Source organism: Choloepus didactylus, chromosome 24 (assembly GCF_015220235.1).
Source record: "Choloepus didactylus isolate mChoDid1 chromosome 24, mChoDid1.pri, whole genome shotgun sequence".
NCBI classification, from domain to species: Eukaryota; Metazoa; Chordata; class Mammalia; order Pilosa; family Megalonychidae; genus Choloepus; species Choloepus didactylus.
The window spans coordinates 4,237,248-4,255,581 of record NC_051330.1 but is presented as its reverse complement, the minus strand read 5'-3'; the positions used below and the strand labels follow the sequence as shown (position 1 = coordinate 4,255,581).

At 46.6% G+C, this 18,334-nt stretch overlaps 2 non-coding genes across 2 annotated transcripts; both read left to right on the top strand.

Moving 5' to 3' along the window:
* The first annotated feature begins 16,613 nt into the window (after nt 1-16,613).
* TRNAL-CAA lies at nt 16,614-16,719 on the top strand. Its single transcript has 2 exons — nt 16,614-16,651; nt 16,674-16,719. It is a non-coding gene; the product is annotated as a tRNA-Leu (tRNA).
* A 296-nt stretch (nt 16,720-17,015) lies between these two features.
* On the top strand, nt 17,016-17,087 carry TRNAE-CUC. Its single transcript has one exon. It is a non-coding gene; the product is annotated as a tRNA-Glu (tRNA).
* Nucleotides 17,088-18,334: the final 1,247 nt, after the last annotated feature.

The following is an 18,334-nucleotide window of genomic DNA, read 5'->3' as shown; positions in this document are numbered from 1 at the left end:
GCTTTGGTGGCGCGCGCCTGCGCTTGAGGACCAAAGGCTTTAAGGGGCAGGGGTGTGGGACTGATGGGGTCAATCCTTTCTTCTGTTCCCCGACCCCAGCTCCTCTAGTCTGGCCAAGGACGTCGCATTCGCAGTTGTTCTTACTTGTACTTCACCTACAATTGTCTCTTCTCGGTTGCCATCAGCAGGCAAGCACGTGCTGCTGACTCAACCATCTTAAAAACCAAATTGAAGAAGTAATGTCACAGAAGTGTATGCTTAAAAAGGGTTAAAATGGCAAATTTTATGGTATATGTATGTTACAACAATAAAACAAAACAAACAAAACATAGAGCACTTTCTGGACCCCAGAATCATGCCAGCTATGGCCTCTTCCCTATGTTCCCACCAAAATTCCTCTGAAGAAGTTGCTTAGATGGGCTGCGGTCTCCTCCTCACTTCCCATTCTCTCTTTAAATGACTCCAATGGAGCTTTCCTCTCCACCTTTCCACTAACACGGCACCTCGCGAGGTCACTTGTATCCTCCATGTTGCTAAATATAGTGGTCGACTCTGTCTGTCTGTCTGCCTCCTCCTTTACGCATGCTCTCTCTGCACTTTCCTGTTTTCCACTTTGCTTCTGGGGCTTCACAACTCGCCTTTCCTCTCCTCGTTGGTTCCTCCTCCGTATCTCTTTCAGGAGTGTTCCCTGCTCGGGTCCTGGACCTTTCCTCTTTTCTGGATGTGCTCTCTTTTTGGGCGATCTATTTAGGGCCCATGGCTTTACATGCACTGATGACTCCCAGATTTATATTTCTAGCCTAGCCCTCTTTCAGCTCCATACTCAAATGTCCAGCTGCCCATTTGGCAGTCCACAGTCAAACTGGTCTGATACTTAAAACATGTCTGGCATGTAGAGAGCAGCAATAGATGGTAGTTTATATTTTCTCATACATGACCATGACCAGCACATAATACATTAAGCCCTGCTGCCTCTCCCATCCCAGTAAGTGGTGTTGTCATCTGCCTCATTACTCACAGCAGAAACCTGGGAATCATCCTTGATTCTTCTTCTGAGACACCCACACTCAATACTTTAACAAGACCTATTGGGCCTATCTTCAAAGATGTATCTTGAATCTAACCACTTCTGATCCTCTGGACTGCTAAAATCCTATTCCAAGGCACCTATATTCCTTTCCTATGACTGCTATAACAAATCACCACACACTCAGTGTCTTAAATTTACAGAAATGTATTCTCTCACAGTTCTCGGAGGCCAGAAGTCCAATACCCCTGGGTCAAAATCAAGATGTCAGCAGGTCCACACTCACTATAGACACTGTAGGGGAAAATCTGTTCCTTGACTCTTCTAGCTCCTGTGGTGACTGATGTTCTCTGACTTTTGGATGCACCACTGCAAACTCTGCCTCTATGATCACATAGCCTTTGTTAGGTTGAAAACAGACTCTGAAAACCAAGGTGCAGAATAAGTTTATTGAGCTAAGTGGCACACGTGGAGCAGAATTAAAAGAAAGTTACTGCTCAAAGTAAAGTGGTGGGGAAACAGTTTATATACTTGCTAAGAACAAAGAAAGAGTATGGGAGAATGAGGAGGGGGAAGCAAGGAGGGTGTGAGCTATGTAAGTTGTCTGGGTCAGGGCGTCCCTTGGTACGATAAATCTGCAAGTCTGCCCAGGCAGAATGTTGGAGTGGGAATGGGTCTATCTGGTGAAGATAAGCAGTCTTGCTGGGGTCAGCATGACTTGTTTATCATACTTCCTCTTCTCCTGTAGAGGCAGGGGTCTTAATTAGCACCGCAATGGATCTTTGGCATGTCAACCTGCCTCTGTTGCTTTTTGTTTCTTCTATGTAGTTTTCTGAGTAAAATCAGAGTTTAAATATTAGTAAAGGTATTTATCATTCCAACTTCACACCTTCTCTTCTGCCTGTATCAAATCTCACCTTTCCCTCTCTTATAAGGACAGCTGTGAATTTGTTTAGGCCCATGCAGATAATCCAGAGATCCTTAATTTAATCACATCTGCAAAGTCTTTGGCATATAAAGAATTATTCACAGGTCCCAGAAATTAGGACATGGGTATCTTTTGGGAGCCGTTTTTCAACCTAGCACACCATCATCATCATCATCTCTCACCTAGGCTATGGCAAAGCCAAATGGTCTGCCTGCTTCCACTCTTTTCTTCACAAAGCAGAGGGAGTGACCTCAAAGAGAAAATGTCCTGCTGACAACCTTTCAGTGGCCTCTAGTGCAATCCAAAGCCCTGACCTCGGTCTCAAGGCCTTATGTTTTCAGAACGTTGCTGCTTCTCTGCTCCTCTCCCATGTTCCCCCACTTTGCCTATTCTGTCCTAGCTACTCCAGCCTTCTTGCTGTTTTTCAAGCATGCCCAGCATGCTAGATGGAATTTCCTGTCTGGAGTATCATTCCCCAGCTATTCATATGGTTGCTTCCTTTTCGTCATGTAAATCCCAGCTCCAACATTGTATTACTTAGGGTTCTCCAGGGAAACAGAATGGATAAGACACACACACACACACACACACACACACACACACCTATATATGTATACATTATGCAATGTGTAGTTATTATAAATATGATATAAATATTTTGAAATTTATTATAGGAATCAGCTCACGTGACCATGGGGATTGGCATGTCCGAATTCTGTAGGGCAGGATGCAAGTTGGGAATTTCGATGAAGGATTGGATGAATTCCCCAGGAGAAGCTTGGATGGCTAAACTAGAGAAAGAGATTCTTTTTTCTGACTACTGAAAGCATCAATTCTCCCTTTAACGCCTTCCAATGATTAGATGAGATATGTCATTGCTGAAGGCAATCAGTCTTCTTTGTTGATTGTAGATGTAATCAGCCACAGATACAGTTAACTGATTGATGATTTAAATCCAGGAAATATCCTCATGGTAACAATCAGACCAACGCTTGCTTGACCAAACAACTGGACACCATAACCTAGCCAAGATGACAATGAACTTAACTTAACTTAATCCACTGTGAACTTAACTTAACTTAATCCACTGTGCCGGTTTGAATGTATTATGTCCCCCAGAAAAAGCCATATTCTTTGGTGCAATCTTGTGGGGCAGACAGAATAGTGGGGATTAGGTTGGAGTGTTTGGATTAGGTTGTTTGCATGGAGATGTTCCCCACCCAGCTGTGGGAGGTGACTCTGGTGGGATACTCCCATGGAGGTGTGGCCCCACCCATTCAGGGTGGGCCTTGATCAGGGGAGCCATATAAACATGCTGACTCAAAGAGACTGAACGGAGTGCAGCTGTGAGTGACGTTTTGAAGAGGAGCAAGCTTGCTAGAGAGGAATGTCCTGGGAGAAAGCCATTTTGAAATCAGAACTTTGGAGCAGACGCCAGCCACGTGCCTTCCCAGCTAACAGAGGTTTTCCGGACGCCATTTGCCATCCTCCAGTGAAGGTACCTGATTACTGATGTGTTACCTTGGACACTTTATGGCCTTAAGACTGTAACTGTATAGCCAAATAAACCTCCTTTTTATAAAAGCCAATCCATCTCTGGTGTTTTGCATTCTGCAGCATTAGCAAACTAGAACACCCACTAAGGAAGGCTGCTTCTCCAGTCATTCTCTACCACACTGTGCCCTATTCTTTCTTCTTCATAGCACCCAATATTCTCTGAAATAATTTTAGGGGCCTATTTGCTTGTGTGTTGACATATGATAATTCTTGGGCTAGTTGTTGGCTAGCCCCAGCCTCTCTGCAGCCTAAACATCCCAAATGGCATGGTGTCCAATCCTGATCCACCTTTAGGCTGAGCCCAGTATGTCCTGTCCATGTTCCTCTTGATTGATTTGTGGTAACAATGACTCAATATACTTAAGTGACTAGTACAAGGTAGGAAGGGAGAACACCCACCTTGTTCCAGGTACTTTACTCATTAATGAAGGTGAAACACATCAAAAGAACTGGAACCCACAGGTGCAGGCAGAAAATGAATATTCTTTCCCTTCATGGTCCATTTCAGTCCCTTGCTGAAATCATAATTCTTGATTACTCTTAAATAATAAAAAGTTGTTTATGCACTTGAGACCCAAGAACACTCTTGGTTCTCTCAGTTCTATTTTGTTCAGTATAAAGAAACTCTAAACTCCTTCCAAGGGGAATAGAAATGCAAGCCTTCCAACAACCTTCTCCAGAGAAATCTTTTTCTCTCGGATCTCTTCAACTTCTATACATCCTCAAAGTAAAGTATAGCTAATACTCTCAAAAATGGTCACCAGTCCTCTCTTTTGTCCTCTTTCACACAACAGTGCTACCTTCTGCCTTTGGCATGCCAGGGGTCTTGGTAAATATTTGTTCTTTGCCTTTGGTGACCATAGTCCATTCTGAGACCTTAAGAATTCCATTTCAGCATCCGTTACAACGCCTACGATTAAATTTGAGGGTTTTGTAGCTTTATCACTGTGGAGTTTAAAGCCTCCTCAAGCTAATCTTTTTCATATGTAAAGTTCCTAACTCTCCCCCTCATGAACTCAAAAACCAAGGCATGGAAGTCCAAGAGGCTGACATTATGTGTATTTTCGCAGCATTTATTTTTTCCTGGACTCTAGATAGCACCCCAGCCCCTTATATCCAGCTTTGAGCATGGTCAAATCTAATATTGCTCCACCCTCTGCAATCCCAATGTCTTCTGTAAGAGGAAAACCACCTTTCACTCCCCTGGCCCACGGAGGGAAGAGCTCCGCCGCTCTACAACCCTGAGAAGATGCATTTGGGGCAGCTGAAGGAGCACTGCGTGGTCAGCTCATGCCCTAAATTTCCCCAGACCCTCATACACCTCAGCCCCACCCAGGGTCCAGGTATTTGCCTGAGTCCCCTCCCTTTGTCTCTGCCTTCACCCAATCAGTGGCTGGCGTCTCTCCCCTCCAGCCAATCAGCATCACTAGGAGCCCAATTCCGTTTGCCCGCATCAATCAGTGGGCGGTGCCCACGCCCGCGGCCAATCACGCGGGAGCGCGGCCGAGGACACGCCCTCGCCTTCTGTGACGGCATGTGGGCGGGGCCAGACTACTATATATAAGAGGTGCTAGGCGGCCCTTGCTTCGTGACTGGCCTAGGTGCCAGTGCCGGGTGTAGGGGGTTTGGGTCCTGGCCGGGAGGGCGGGGGGCGTGCGCCAGAAGGGAGCCCGCGGCCGGTGGACTCGCTGTCGGACATGTTGCCGCATCAGGGGTGCCTGCCATCACGGTGGCCGTCGCGGCGGCGGGGCGCACGTCGCCGGCGGCCCATGGAGAGCGACGTGGTGCTCCGAGTGCTGAAGCAGCAGCTGCCCCGCGGGCGGGAATTGCTGTCGAGCGACGCCGTGGCCGTGCCGCGCGTGGTGGTGCAGAACCTCTTCGACCAGGTCGCCCGCGAGGTGGCCCGGCTCCCGCGGGAGAACGGCGGCGAGCGCGGCCGGCGCCCGAACGCGAGGCCCGGGCGTCCCCGCGCAGCTGCCCGGCTGCTCCCGCCCTCCAGGCCGTGCCTCGCGCCCGTGCGCCCCCGGCCTTGGCGCGTCGCCCGCGTCCAGCCCTCGCCAGTCTGCAGGGTGGGGCCCTGGGAGGGGGCGCCCCGAGACCCTTCGCCCGGCGAAATGCCTGCAGAAAATCGCGGATTTGCAGAGGAAGCTCCGATGTCCTCCAGGCTGTAGCAGAGATCAGAGATCCGTGCGCCTGGGCCTTGGGCGTTATGGGGCAGAAGAAATGAAGGTGTTTTCTCGAGCGACTTGCGCAGGGAAGAAGAATACATTTGGAAACAGGCAGGGAGGAAATGGGCAGGAAAAGGTCCCCACTCCTGCTGTCTGACTTCCTGGCGCAAGGCGGAATAATAAAGGGAAATCTGATTTGCTCTCAGTGCAACCTGGCATCTTGTGTGCTTTGTGAGCGGTCCTTCTTGGGGCGGTGCTGATGGATGACGAGAGTTCTGAAAATGATGGGGTTCCTCTAATAGAGGAAGCGTGCACTCACACACCCCCAGTTCAGTGTTTCTCTTAGTGGTTTCTATCCTACGCACCAGGAGATGCTTGCACACGCTTCGCGGTGTGCTTTCAGATGCAGAGGTAACAGGTGAAACCAAAAGGGTCAGTAGAGTGTGCTGACGAAACCCTAGAGGGGTCACCCAATGCAGGCTTGCTGGACTAAGGGGATTGGGTCCAGGCCTGAAGGATGGGTCCTCCCCCACTGACGCCCTCATAGCCCACAATTTACTCTCCTGCTAAGACTTTCTACATCTGGCGAGCTAGGTCGCTGTCTAGAATGCTTTCCTTTCATGCTGTTTTTATTTTCTCTTATCTTATTCCCTCCATTTTGTCTTCTCCCCTGTTTTATTTCTAACCACCCTCATTTCTGCCCTTCTAATTGCATATGTTTGTCTCTTTTGTCTTCCTTTTTTTTCATGCCTCATGGTTTCATCTCCTTTCATTTCCCTCCGTACCTAGAAAGTTTTACATTTGGGCCCCAAATGGATCCAATGCTTCCTCTTTCACCATCTTCCAGCATCAGGTTTCTAATACAGAAAAATGTGAGCTACCCACAGTCCCAAGAGCTTTCTCCTAATTGTTTTTGTCACGTTCCCTTCCTGGTCTGAGCAGCCCATGTGCCTGACCACATTTGGGTGGTTCCAAAATGAACCATTCTACTCGCACCCCCCTACCAGCATCTGGTAGCTCTTGCCCTCCCCAGACTGCCCATTCCACTGGTGAGAACTGAACCCCTTCCACCAGTAAGATCTCGGAAACAGGGTTGGAACTTTGGAATCCTCCCCTCATCTTTCCTCATTAGCAAGCCCGTGTTTGGTTCACTCTGGAGCAGCACCAAAACTGCCTGGTGGCTACACCTCCATTTGGAGCACTGATCAGAGGCTGCAATGTGTAGATTAGGGTGTTAGGCCTCATACCTCATCAGCCTGGACACCCCTTGAACCCGTAGTTAGGTTTTCTAGAACTCATGCAGAGGCTAACCCCACTGTGTGAGTTATCAAAAACCTATCAATTCAACTGCACAGCTTCTGACACTAATACCTACTGTATCGCTATCAGAAACCAATCAGCAAATGTAAAGACGGCAATAACCCAACTGAATTCAGTTCTGATTCCAACTATCGGAGTTATATATAGATGCCTCAGGTTAAGGGCAATCCTTTACAAGACTGCCCTTCAGGTACAAGTCACAAGTTTGGGGCCAGGCTTTCCACACTCTGACCAACTGCCTACAAATTTAGGGGTTCTTACTACCCCCTTGGTTTCATAATTATCTAGAATGACTCAAATTCATGGAAAGTTCTATACTTATGATTATAGTTTTATTATAGTAAAAGTATACAAATAAGAAGCCAGAAAAGTAGAGACACAAAGGGCAATGTCTGGGAATGTCTGAAATGCAAGTTTCTGTGCGCTTTCAGCATGGAGTCAGAATGTGTCATCTTCCTGGCACAGCAGCAATGTATGCTCTTAATCATGGAAGCTCACTGGAGCTTCAAGTTTCCTAGTTTATATGGGATCTCATTACATATGCATGATTGATGGAATTAAAGAACACAGGGTTGAACTGAATCTGCAGCACCCCTCCCCTGGCTCAATACCCCTACCCCCTAATCACATGATTGGTCTTTCTGTTGTTATCCAGCCCCTACCTGAGACTACAGGTGTGGTTGGCCCCTTTCTGTAATTCATTAGCGTATGAACGATCAGGTAGGATCCTGGGCCCACCAAGAACAAAAGATACTCCAACACAGGAAAAGTCAAAGATTGTTTCCCTAGGAACTGAGGACAAAGACCAGCCAAGTTTTTTTCATTATACTCATGCACCAGCCATTTTTCCCTAGGCCAAAAACCCTAATGAAAGATACTCTACTAAGTGGACAGAACTTGATCACAAAGCGTGTCAAAATCCTGGAAGATTGCTATAGCTGTGTGTAAAAATAGTCCCCACCAGTGTCTCTTCCATGGCTACATTTATCCAGGAACTCTGAGAAAGGTGATGTTCCAACCCGAGCTCCTGCAGAGCTCAGGTTGGTGCAGCCCTAAGACCAAAGAACATACAGACACAGAGTCAGGCATGAATTTTATTAGGACTTATGAACAGGAGAAGATTCTTCCTGATGGCAGCCATTCAGGAAATGGAAATAGCTCTCCGCAAAGGTGGGGCAGCTTATAAGGGTTTAGGACAAAGACATTCCACAGGGTAGGAGAAAAGAGTTTTAGCAAATTTAACAAATCTGGAGATTTGTTATCAACAGTGATCAGAGGAGGAGAGTTTCAATGCTTTACAAGATAAGTGGTTTACTGTAGCATCTGTACACACTTTCTTCCCTAAGGAGGTCTGGTGACCTTTAACTTCTGTCCTGGTCATGCTGCTACGTGCTGTGGGGCCTCCTTCCCCATCAGGGAGGGGGAGCCCGGGCCCTGGGTCCCCACAGGGGGAAAGCAGGGAGCTAGCTAACAGGCCCCAACAGTAAAGTAAGGTGATAAAGTGTTCCATGGTTGAAGACAAGTGTTGGGAAGAACTTTGCTGGTTATGCCAACTCTCTTCCTGGGCAGTGAAAACACCTGGCACAATACCTGGCTCATAAGTGCCTGATGCTCGTCCTCCCTCCCAGGAAACCCCAATTCTGGCTAATAGACCTGTCGATATGAATGCACTCCCTTGGACTGAGATAAGACTACAACTCCCCAGTATTTCAAGTCTATGAACTGAAGTCTTGGCTTACCAAAGACAGTGATTTTAGACCAGAAAACAAAAAACTGAGGACATTCTGGGTGGACATTGGGAAAAGGATGTGGGATCTGGAAGTTGTTTTGTAGATAGTATTCAAGGAGCATAAGAGAAATTTGTTGGAAAGAAGGGAGGTGGGTCACATCTCCACTAAGATTTAAATAATGCTATATCACCTTGGGGGGTTTTAAGGTGATGGTGTGAGAATGAACAATGAAATGTGTAAGGGTAAAAATAAATCAAAAAAGAAAAAAAAAACAATTTTCCCTGGTGCAAAAGGGAAAAAGACTCTCTAAGCCCTTCTCTCTTCCCAAAGCATTCTTTAGAAAACTTGTATTGTGTAAAACTTGTAAATCCTTTCCCTGCCCTTTTGAGTTGTACATAAATCTTTTTAGAAGCTAAATAAGGCCTTTGTCAGCTTTACAATCCAGAAATGTCTTCCTCAAGGACCTGGGAACCATCTTTGTACAATGTAAACATCAAGGTAGTTAGAGTTCATATATCTCCATTTCCATGGGAGTTTAGCTTAGGCATCTAGCTCCAAATCATAACTACCTACTTGTCAAAGACACATGAGAATTTTTATTACTGCTTTGCATAGAGGCAATTAGCAAACACAAAGACCACCCCAATTACCAGGTGAATTTGAGATGAACTACCATGCTGTCAAGTCCTCTTTCTTGGGGAGTAGCTTTCAGTTATCTTGAGAACATATATGTAATGTGTTCAATCTGCTTGCTATAAAAAAAAGGGTGAGCCTTCTTTCTTTGCAGTCTCTTTAGAAGATTACCTGTGATGTATCACATTTTGGTTTAATGCTTTTTCAGTAATGAAATTGTTTTACTTTCTCTTCTACTTTAGTGAAGAGTTTTTCTGGGTTGGGAGAAGGTTTTGATTCTAATTTTTATTTCCCCAACAAATGGGGGTGACCATGGGAATGGCTTGGAAGAAACAATCTCTCCCCTGCCACATGCACTATGGCAATTCAACAGGGAGAGGAGGAAGTGAAGGCAGAGAGTATGGGAGGCTTTTTAGAGACTATTAACAAAGACCCTCTTCCTCTAACCATAGTATCTAGATGTCCCAAGTCACCCCAACGTCATATTTGGGGCCTAGGAGATGGCAGATATAATGCTTTGCGAGGCCTCCAGGCTCTCCAGAACCACCATTCGCTGGAGGCCAGGGCCTTACTAATCCTGCAAGGCTCAAAGTATGTGGCTCTTATTGTCATGGGGAAGGCCATATATCTGCAGAGCAGGAAGCCTAGTGGCAGAGGACCAAAGGAGAGGAGGGAAATACCTGGGAGTTTTCAGAGGACACTCAGAGCACTAAGGAGACATGGAGCAAAACGACCAATGCATAAAGAGGAGACTTCTCTCTAAATCCTAGTCAGATAACCCCATTCTAGCTTCTACCTCTTCTTCACCATTGTTCCATCTACCCCATGACTCTTATCCTGTCCTAGCCTGGTACCAAGTCCTCCCTGTTAGGCAGTACCCAACCCCTGCCCTTAGAAATTCTGCAAGTCTGTGATGAGCCACTGCCCCCTGCCCTTAGGAATTTTGCAAGCTTGCAATAATGTTTAAAATTTTTAACTTGCCCACTCCCCATAGTAGCCACTGAGAAACTGCCAACCTAGACCTGCCAGCTCCCTGTCCCAGGACAAAGAACTTCCCACCAACCATCCCATATAAGCCTTACTGTTCCCCTTGCTTGGGGCTGTCACCGTCTTAGGCTTCAGCCCGCCTGCGCATGCCAGACAATAAACCTCCTTTGATCAAGTTTTGGTCTCTTCTCTTCCTGATTGAAAACCCTAACATTTTGATGCCAAAACCCGGGAATCAAGAAAAGAGACAAAATTTCCATAAGAAGGCTCAGAACCCAATGCCTAACTTCAGCACCCAACACTGGTGAATTGCCCCTGGGTAAGGAGAACACACCCTCTCTCTCTCCTCTCCGACACTCTGTTATCCAGGACAACACTCACGGAAGTCCTAGTGCTAGGTGAGAGGTGCCTCTGCTGGGTCCTGGACCCTAGGAGCAAGTGAGACAGTGGGACACCTCTATCCATTCCTCCATCTCTGCCTCAGAGCTTAGGGACTCTCAAGGGGGGACACACTCTTGATTGCTCCTAAACTTGAGAGCTAGGATTTCTCCTTACCCTAAACACTCTCATTCTAATCATGGGAAACGAACAATCCCAACCTCCCCGTTACAATCCTCCAGGAGCTTACTGCAAAACCTCAAGGAACCAGCATGTCTTTTGGGTTCACGTGGCACTGACTCATATGCTTCATGAACTTGGATTAGGCTCGAGCAATTCTGGTCACCCAGGCAGGAGACCGAGATGCCACCAGCAGCAGTAGGCACAGTCCAGGGAAGGGAGACCCGGCAGGGAAATCCCAGGTTGGCCTGCAGCGTCCACGTGGGGAAGGGTAGCTGTGCTTCTAGACAGGTGGGTACCACCTAAAAACCCCAGCCGAATTGCTAAATGCTTTGCAACAGATAACAGGACAATTATATCTTAGCAAAAATAAAGGAGAATACCAAATAGCAGTGGCCATAACCTGGCCCCTTTTAGGAGCCTTACATATGGCCACAGAGGCAGAACAGTTAGCAGAAACAACAACCCATTGTCTAGCAGAGGAATTAAAATTAGAAAGGGACACATGGCTCACTCAAACAGACATGAAAGATGCCTTAATCAAGCACTTCTGTCACGTGGATGATCAGTCAGAAACTTTAGCTTGTAGATATGCTCCAGCCTGTGCTTGAAAATTACCCCAAGTTTGCGTCTAGAGAATACTAACTAATGCAGGGTGGGACCCAAAAGCTTGGGATCCCATAGATTCTTCATCTGAGGATGAGGAGGAGGAAAAGGAAGAATTATGGGAAGTAGAGGAAGAGGAGCCACTCTGGCAGGTGCACCAGTGCTACAGCAAAAATTAAAACTAGCACAGCAGTGACCTGCTGGGGTTGACGCTCAGAATTTACAACCTCCTGAGCAGAAACGCCACATTGCCATGAGAGATTATACTGCTGCTGCATTAGGTGATCTTGGGCAGTGTTATAGGCAAAAAAACCAGGGAGTCATTACCCAATTGGCTTTTCTGATTATGAGACACAGGAGCTGAAGGCATAATATTACCTGGGATGGAAATGAGTAAGATAGTGTCTATTACTATGCACCCATCCCTATGCCAGCATCTGTATGCCACCCTAAATCATGAAAAAATCTTATTTTTATTAGCCTGGGAAGTAGCTGCATGCAAGGCTGCCTGGCCCAATGAGGGATATATCCCATGCACTGCTGCTCATTGGCAATCTATGGAAGAAGTACAAGATGTTTTTGAGGTCTTGGGATGAAACATGCAATACATTCTGAGCATGAAACCTTTACAGTGGGAATGAAAGACACCATTCTTCAGACCATTCCTAATAATTTACAATGGACTCCTCTTGTCCATTTTGAGTCCTCCAGTGAGACAGCCCATTTCAATAGCTGCTCAAGCCATAGCAGATCTCAGGGAATCAGAGTGGATCTGGAAAAGAGGAGTGAGGGTGGCAGGAAAGACTTCCTGAGAACATGTTGCTTCTACTCAGGTCTCATGTAAGCAAGTGTGGGCTGATCTAATTGTCACAGACACAGAACTAGAAACCATAGATAAACAGCAAATGCTGTCTTCGTTACATTATGATGCAAATTACTCAAAGACAAGAGATTTACTAAAATGAATCCCCAAACAGCTGAAGGTGGAGATAAACCAACTAAGAAAACCCCTTCCAAAACACGGGATATCCAACCCTCCACACTCCTGAATGAGGCTTTGCAAGCCCCCTTTCTCCTCCCATAGGGGAGGGGTCAAGACCCTTGGGTACAAGTGATAACTGGGGACTCTGGGGATCAGAGACCACACACAGAATTAACTATTTATTGGTCCCCTACTAACAAGCGGAGAGTGTGGGCTCTAGAAGACACCAGAGCTGAATATACTTTGATTTATGGAAACGTAGCCTGATTTAACAGACCCACACTGGCCATAGATGAGGGAAAGACAATCAGAGCTAAATGACATAATTTGAGCTTATAAATTGAGAGGTTGCCATCTCAGGAATCCACTGTATATGTTTCTCCTACATTTGAATATATATTATGAATTGATCTCTTACATTCCGCCTTACAAACTACTATAGGAAAATTCCATCTCCAGTGTAGAGTAGTGAAAATGATCTTAAAGGGGCAGGTGAAATGGCCCCATGTAAAATATCACAAACTCAGAGGATTGTAGCCATTAAACAATATAAGATCCAGGGGGACATCAAGAGATTTCTGCAGCCATTAAGGAACTAGAAAGAATAGGAATATTAGTACCAACTCATAGCCCCTATAATAGCCCCGTGTGTCCAGTACAGAAACCTGATGGAACCTGGTGTGTGACAATAGATTACCACAAATTAAATTAAGTAACTCCACTTTTATATGCAGTAGTTCCATACATTGTCTCTCTTTTTTTAAATTTTATTTTGAAATAAATTCAAAGTTACAGGAACAGTTGCAAGAACAATACAAACCCCATACACAGCAGACCCTGACCCCCCTCCCGATACCCCGATCCATCAACTTTAACATGCTGTCACACCGCCATTTCTTTCTTTCCCTCTCTCCCTCCCTCCCTATCTATCATCCATCATCTATTGCTCTGTCTTCTGAACATATGAGAGCAAGCTGCACACATCCTCGAGCAAATCTTTGCAAGATTATCTGCCCTATATGATGGATTATTACTATTCTGTTGTCTTTTATATTGTTGCTGTGGTATATGGATGCAATGCCTGTCCTATGGTCAATGCAATCGGTTACAAGGGGGTGGACGGTGGTGTCGCAGGGCCCGGGCCCCCTCCTAAATGGGAATGAAGCCCCAGGCATGGAGCAGCGTGCACGACCAGGACAGAGGCCAAGAAAGAAAACAATCTCCTTGGAGGGAAAAGAATGTAATCACGATGTAAAGGAATGGAAGTGGAAAAACACTGACTGTATCTCAGTCTTCAACATTAATCTTAGTAGAACATCTGGTCTTAAGGCCCTTTAATGATTATTCTAGAGACCCAATATCCTCATACTACATGGAATGTCTTTGTTCTGAACTCATACACATATTGCCTCTTGCACTCCTGCCCTCTGCAGAGCTTTACCCCTCCGGACCACCACCAGAGGCTCTCTCCTGCCCATGAATCCTAATAAATCTATGTCTACTTCAGTGCCTGGTGTGTTGTCTTGGTTTTGCAGCCACACCGACTCATGTGCTTCACGAACGTAGTCGGCCTGAACAGCCACTGAATTATTTACTTCGAAAAGGTTAATTTTATGTTATGCGAACGTCACCTTGATAAAGAAAAAAAAGCACAAACAAGAAAGATTACGGGTCCAGAGAATGCTGAGAAGCCCAACAACACTGGATCATCCCCATCAGCATCGCCCGTTATCTGAAAAACAAACCTGCACCCCCTTTCTGACCCTGTGGTCTCCAGCAGCTAGCACCCCTTTTGCTGACCCCCTTTACAGAAAAATGCCTTCCGAAGGACATCAGTGTGTGCTGTCCCAACTCCCGCCTCCCATCCTTGCTGGACCCTGCTCCCGGGGGTCCTCACGGCAGCACTCGACAGCTGGGCACGCCGTTATCCTCAACACCCCTTCTCCAGGGGCTCAGCTGGAGCCGGACCATTTTCTGCGTGAGGCAGAGGGAATGAAGACAGATCAAGTAAGTAGGGGAAAGGGCAGCTAGTGCACGGGGACACACGGGAGACTGGGAGGTGAGGCCAAGGGGCTGTCCAGAGTCCAGGTCTTGACGTCCACTAGGTCCCCAGAGGATTTAGGATAGTATGCTGAGGGTAAAAAAAAATACCCCTCCCCACTGCCACCCTCCAGGGCTTACTTCCTGCCTTCTTCCAGGGATTCAGTGTGATAAGACAAATTATCCAAAATTTGGAAATAGATAAGAGATTACTGGCGTTCTTTCAGTGAAGTGCTTGGCATTGCCTAGCAGATCTTTTGGGAATTATCTGATTCTAATGGAGTGTGCATCTTTGATTTCCTGTAGACCTGGCTATTTTACAAGTCTGTAGGGGTAGAGGATAAATTGTAGAAAACTGATAGCGATGCAAATTATTCCAGTCAGAGAGCAATGCCAAGGATTCTATTTAGTAGCAATGCAAATGAAATTTGTCAGATATGCTCCTAATATAAATAAATATAAATAACCCCAAATTAGAAAACATAACCTCAAACATCAAAGTTTATTACTCTTAGGATATTAAACTGCTTGCATCTATTAGCAACTTCCTTTCAGCATTCCTTTGGCTGACTGATTACAAAAAAACAAAACAAAACAAAACACTGTTCTTCCAATTTTCCTTTGAACTGGATCATAACATCTTGCAGGGTCCTCATTAAACAACTGAATACAATTTTAACACATGTGCATTTTATATTTGCGTGGAGTCATGCAGTTTACTTTTTGAAAATTACATTTTTGCAAAAATCACCTCGGAGAGTCTTTACCTGACCTCCCCTGTTTAAAAACACAGCGCCTCCACTATTTCAGTACCCTGCTTTTTTTTCCCTACATTTTTTTTTCCTTTACATTTTAAAAATATTTGTTTATGCCCCTACTAGCAAGTCAGCTTCTCAGGGCAGTGGCTTCTGTCTGCTGAGCGCCGCACCCTCGATGAATGACTGGAATCTGGTCCCGGAGGAAACCGTGCAAACGACAGGGGCCGCGTCAGGGCTGTCCGCGCGCGAGGGGTCTGCGGGGCCTCCCCACTCAGTGCTAGAGCACACGCGTTTGTTTCTCTCCCGCAAACCGCCACGCAAACCCAGCCTGACCCTCCCTCACCCCAACCCGGTCCGCACCCGGCCCTCCTGACGGGAAACTCCCCACACCCCACCCCGCGCCGGTCCCCCCTATCGCTGATCTTGGCTGTGCGGCTTGGAGGACATTGGAGGACGGGTATGCTCAGGAGCAATAAGGCAGAGAGTCATAATAATAATAACAACAATAACAACAACAACAATAATGACATCATAGCAATCACTTGCCACTCACTCTGTGGCAAGCATTTTTCCAAGCGCTTCCCAAGTATTAGCTCAACTTGCAAAAACAACAACAATAATAATGACAACATTACAATCACTTGCCACTCAGTCTGTGGCAAGCATTTTTCCAAGCGCTTCCCAAGTATTAGCTCGACTTGCAACAACAATAATTAATAATGCAACAATACAATAATACAATAATAAAATAATAAAATAAAACAACAGTAATAATGGCAATAATACAATAATACAATAATAATGCAATAATAATACAACAATAAAACAACAATAATAACAATGACAATATTACAATCACTTGCCACTCACTCTGTGGCAAGCATTTTTCCAAGTGCTTTCCAAGTATTAGATCAACTTGCTGGAGTTTCCCCAGGTAGGGCCCAGGATATAACGCGGGAACCCCGGGATCCGAGGCGCGAACCCCGGGAGCTTGCACTTCGTTCTACATTTTCCAGCGCTTGCAGGCGCCCGGCGCCTGCGCAGTTGTCACTAATCGGTCCGGGTTTTCTACGGTCTGATCGCGCTCGCCTAGAGAGCCTGGTTTGATTCCCGGCCCGGGGAGAAGGGCTGCTGGTAGTCGCGGCATCGCAGTCGCGGCCTCCCCGGCGTCCCGGAGCTCCGCAGGGCCCGACAGGCGCCTCTGCGAGGCCGGCGGCCGGGCCGGGCCGGAAGTCAGCCGGCCGAACCCGCAAGTCTGCAACGGCAAGGCCGGCGCAGCGCAGAAAGCAGGCTCCCCGCGAGCCACCCTCCCGCCGGGTGTCAGGATGGCCGAGTGGTCTAAGGCGCCAGACTCAAGGTTTGTCCCTTGCCTACGGGCTTTCTGGTCTCCGAATGGAGGCGTGGGTTCGAATCCCACTTCTGACACATCCCTTTTTTCTCTTTTCCCTCAAGACACCCCACAATGTTCCCAGCGACTGGTTATATTTTCCTCTCCGGAGGGACGATCACAACTCAGACTCCATTTGTCGAGTCCTTCATCCACTGCATCTTTTTCCGTATCTCCGGTGGCGGAGTGGTTGCCTAGCGGCTAATACAGGCAGGCAGCGTTGATGGCGGCAAGGTGACGACTCTGCGAGACTCGTCCAATTATAGTCACGTACAGTTTACGTCACACTTTACGAATCTTGTGTAGCATTTTAGTGCGACTGGTTGTCACAGCCTCCCTGGTGGTCTAGTGGTTAGGATTCGGCGCTCTCACCGCCGCGGCCCGGGTTCGATTCCCGGTCAGGGAAAGACGCATTTTAACGAATGCAGAAAGCTTTTGCCAACTTCTTCTGCGGGCAGAAATTGTCCGAAACTAGTGGTTTGTAAGTGCCGGTGTTGTTCTTTACTTATAGTCTCTTAAGAACGGAAAAAGCCGTGCGGGCAGCCCCAGACGATCTTTCAAAGAACTCCCGGGGCTGTTGCAAGTGCTTGGTTTTGGAATTATGACCAGGTTCAAAAGTATCTCCGGGTCTCCAGTCTGCGATTAGAAGGGCACCTGCCCCGGGCGAGTCGGGGAGGGTTTTAGCTCCTCACAATGGCGGGGGCAGTTGTTGCTATGGAAAGAAATCGGGTCATTTCCCCCCACCGTATCATCTACCTTTTTATTTCGAAAATTTTCAGAAGTTCAGAACTGCTGAAATAAAACCACAAAAAACTGATGTACTCTCTACCTAGATTCAGCATTGATTAATATTTTGGCACCTTCTCTCTCTCTAAGTATGCATGTGTACATGTGTGTATACATATATGTACATATACATGTATATGTGTGTGTATATTCTCCTCCCCAACCATTTGAAAATTGCAGACATCATGACACCACCCCACACCACGCCTAAGAAAATTAACGTTAATTCCATATCATCATATGCCAGTCCACATTTAAATTTCCCCAATTGTTCCTCAAACATCTTTTATTTTTTTTTTTTAATATTAGGGTTCCATCAAAGTGCATGCATTGCGCTTGGCTGTCATTTTTTCTGTCTCCTCTGTTGCAGAATAGTCCCTCACCTCTTTTTAAATGCATGGTCCCATGATAGTGATGTTCTGCGGAGTCCGGGCTGGCTTTCCTGCCTGAGTGTTTCCTGGGGGAGTGGGAGGGGGTGTCTTTGGACTCTTGGGTGCAGCCGGGCTCTGACCTTCCACCCCCATTGTCTCCTCACCCACTGGCTCCCCCAGCCCCAGCCTCAGCCCCAGCCCTGGCTGCCAGTGCTCAACTACAACAGGGAGAACTTTTCTTAGCACCCTTCTTTTCCATACCTGTTCCTCTTGCTGATTGCCCTGGCACGGACCTACCATTCTACCAGTTGTCTTGCTTCACAGCTTTGGAATATCTGTATTTTAAATTGTGTAGTATAAAAAATTTCAGACATATACAGAATAATATAACGGACCCTTGTGTGTCTATCACTTAGCTTCGACAGCTATGAACATTCTACCACTTCTTTCTTCTAGCCCCTCACGCACCAATCTATTTTTGCTGGGGTATTTTAAA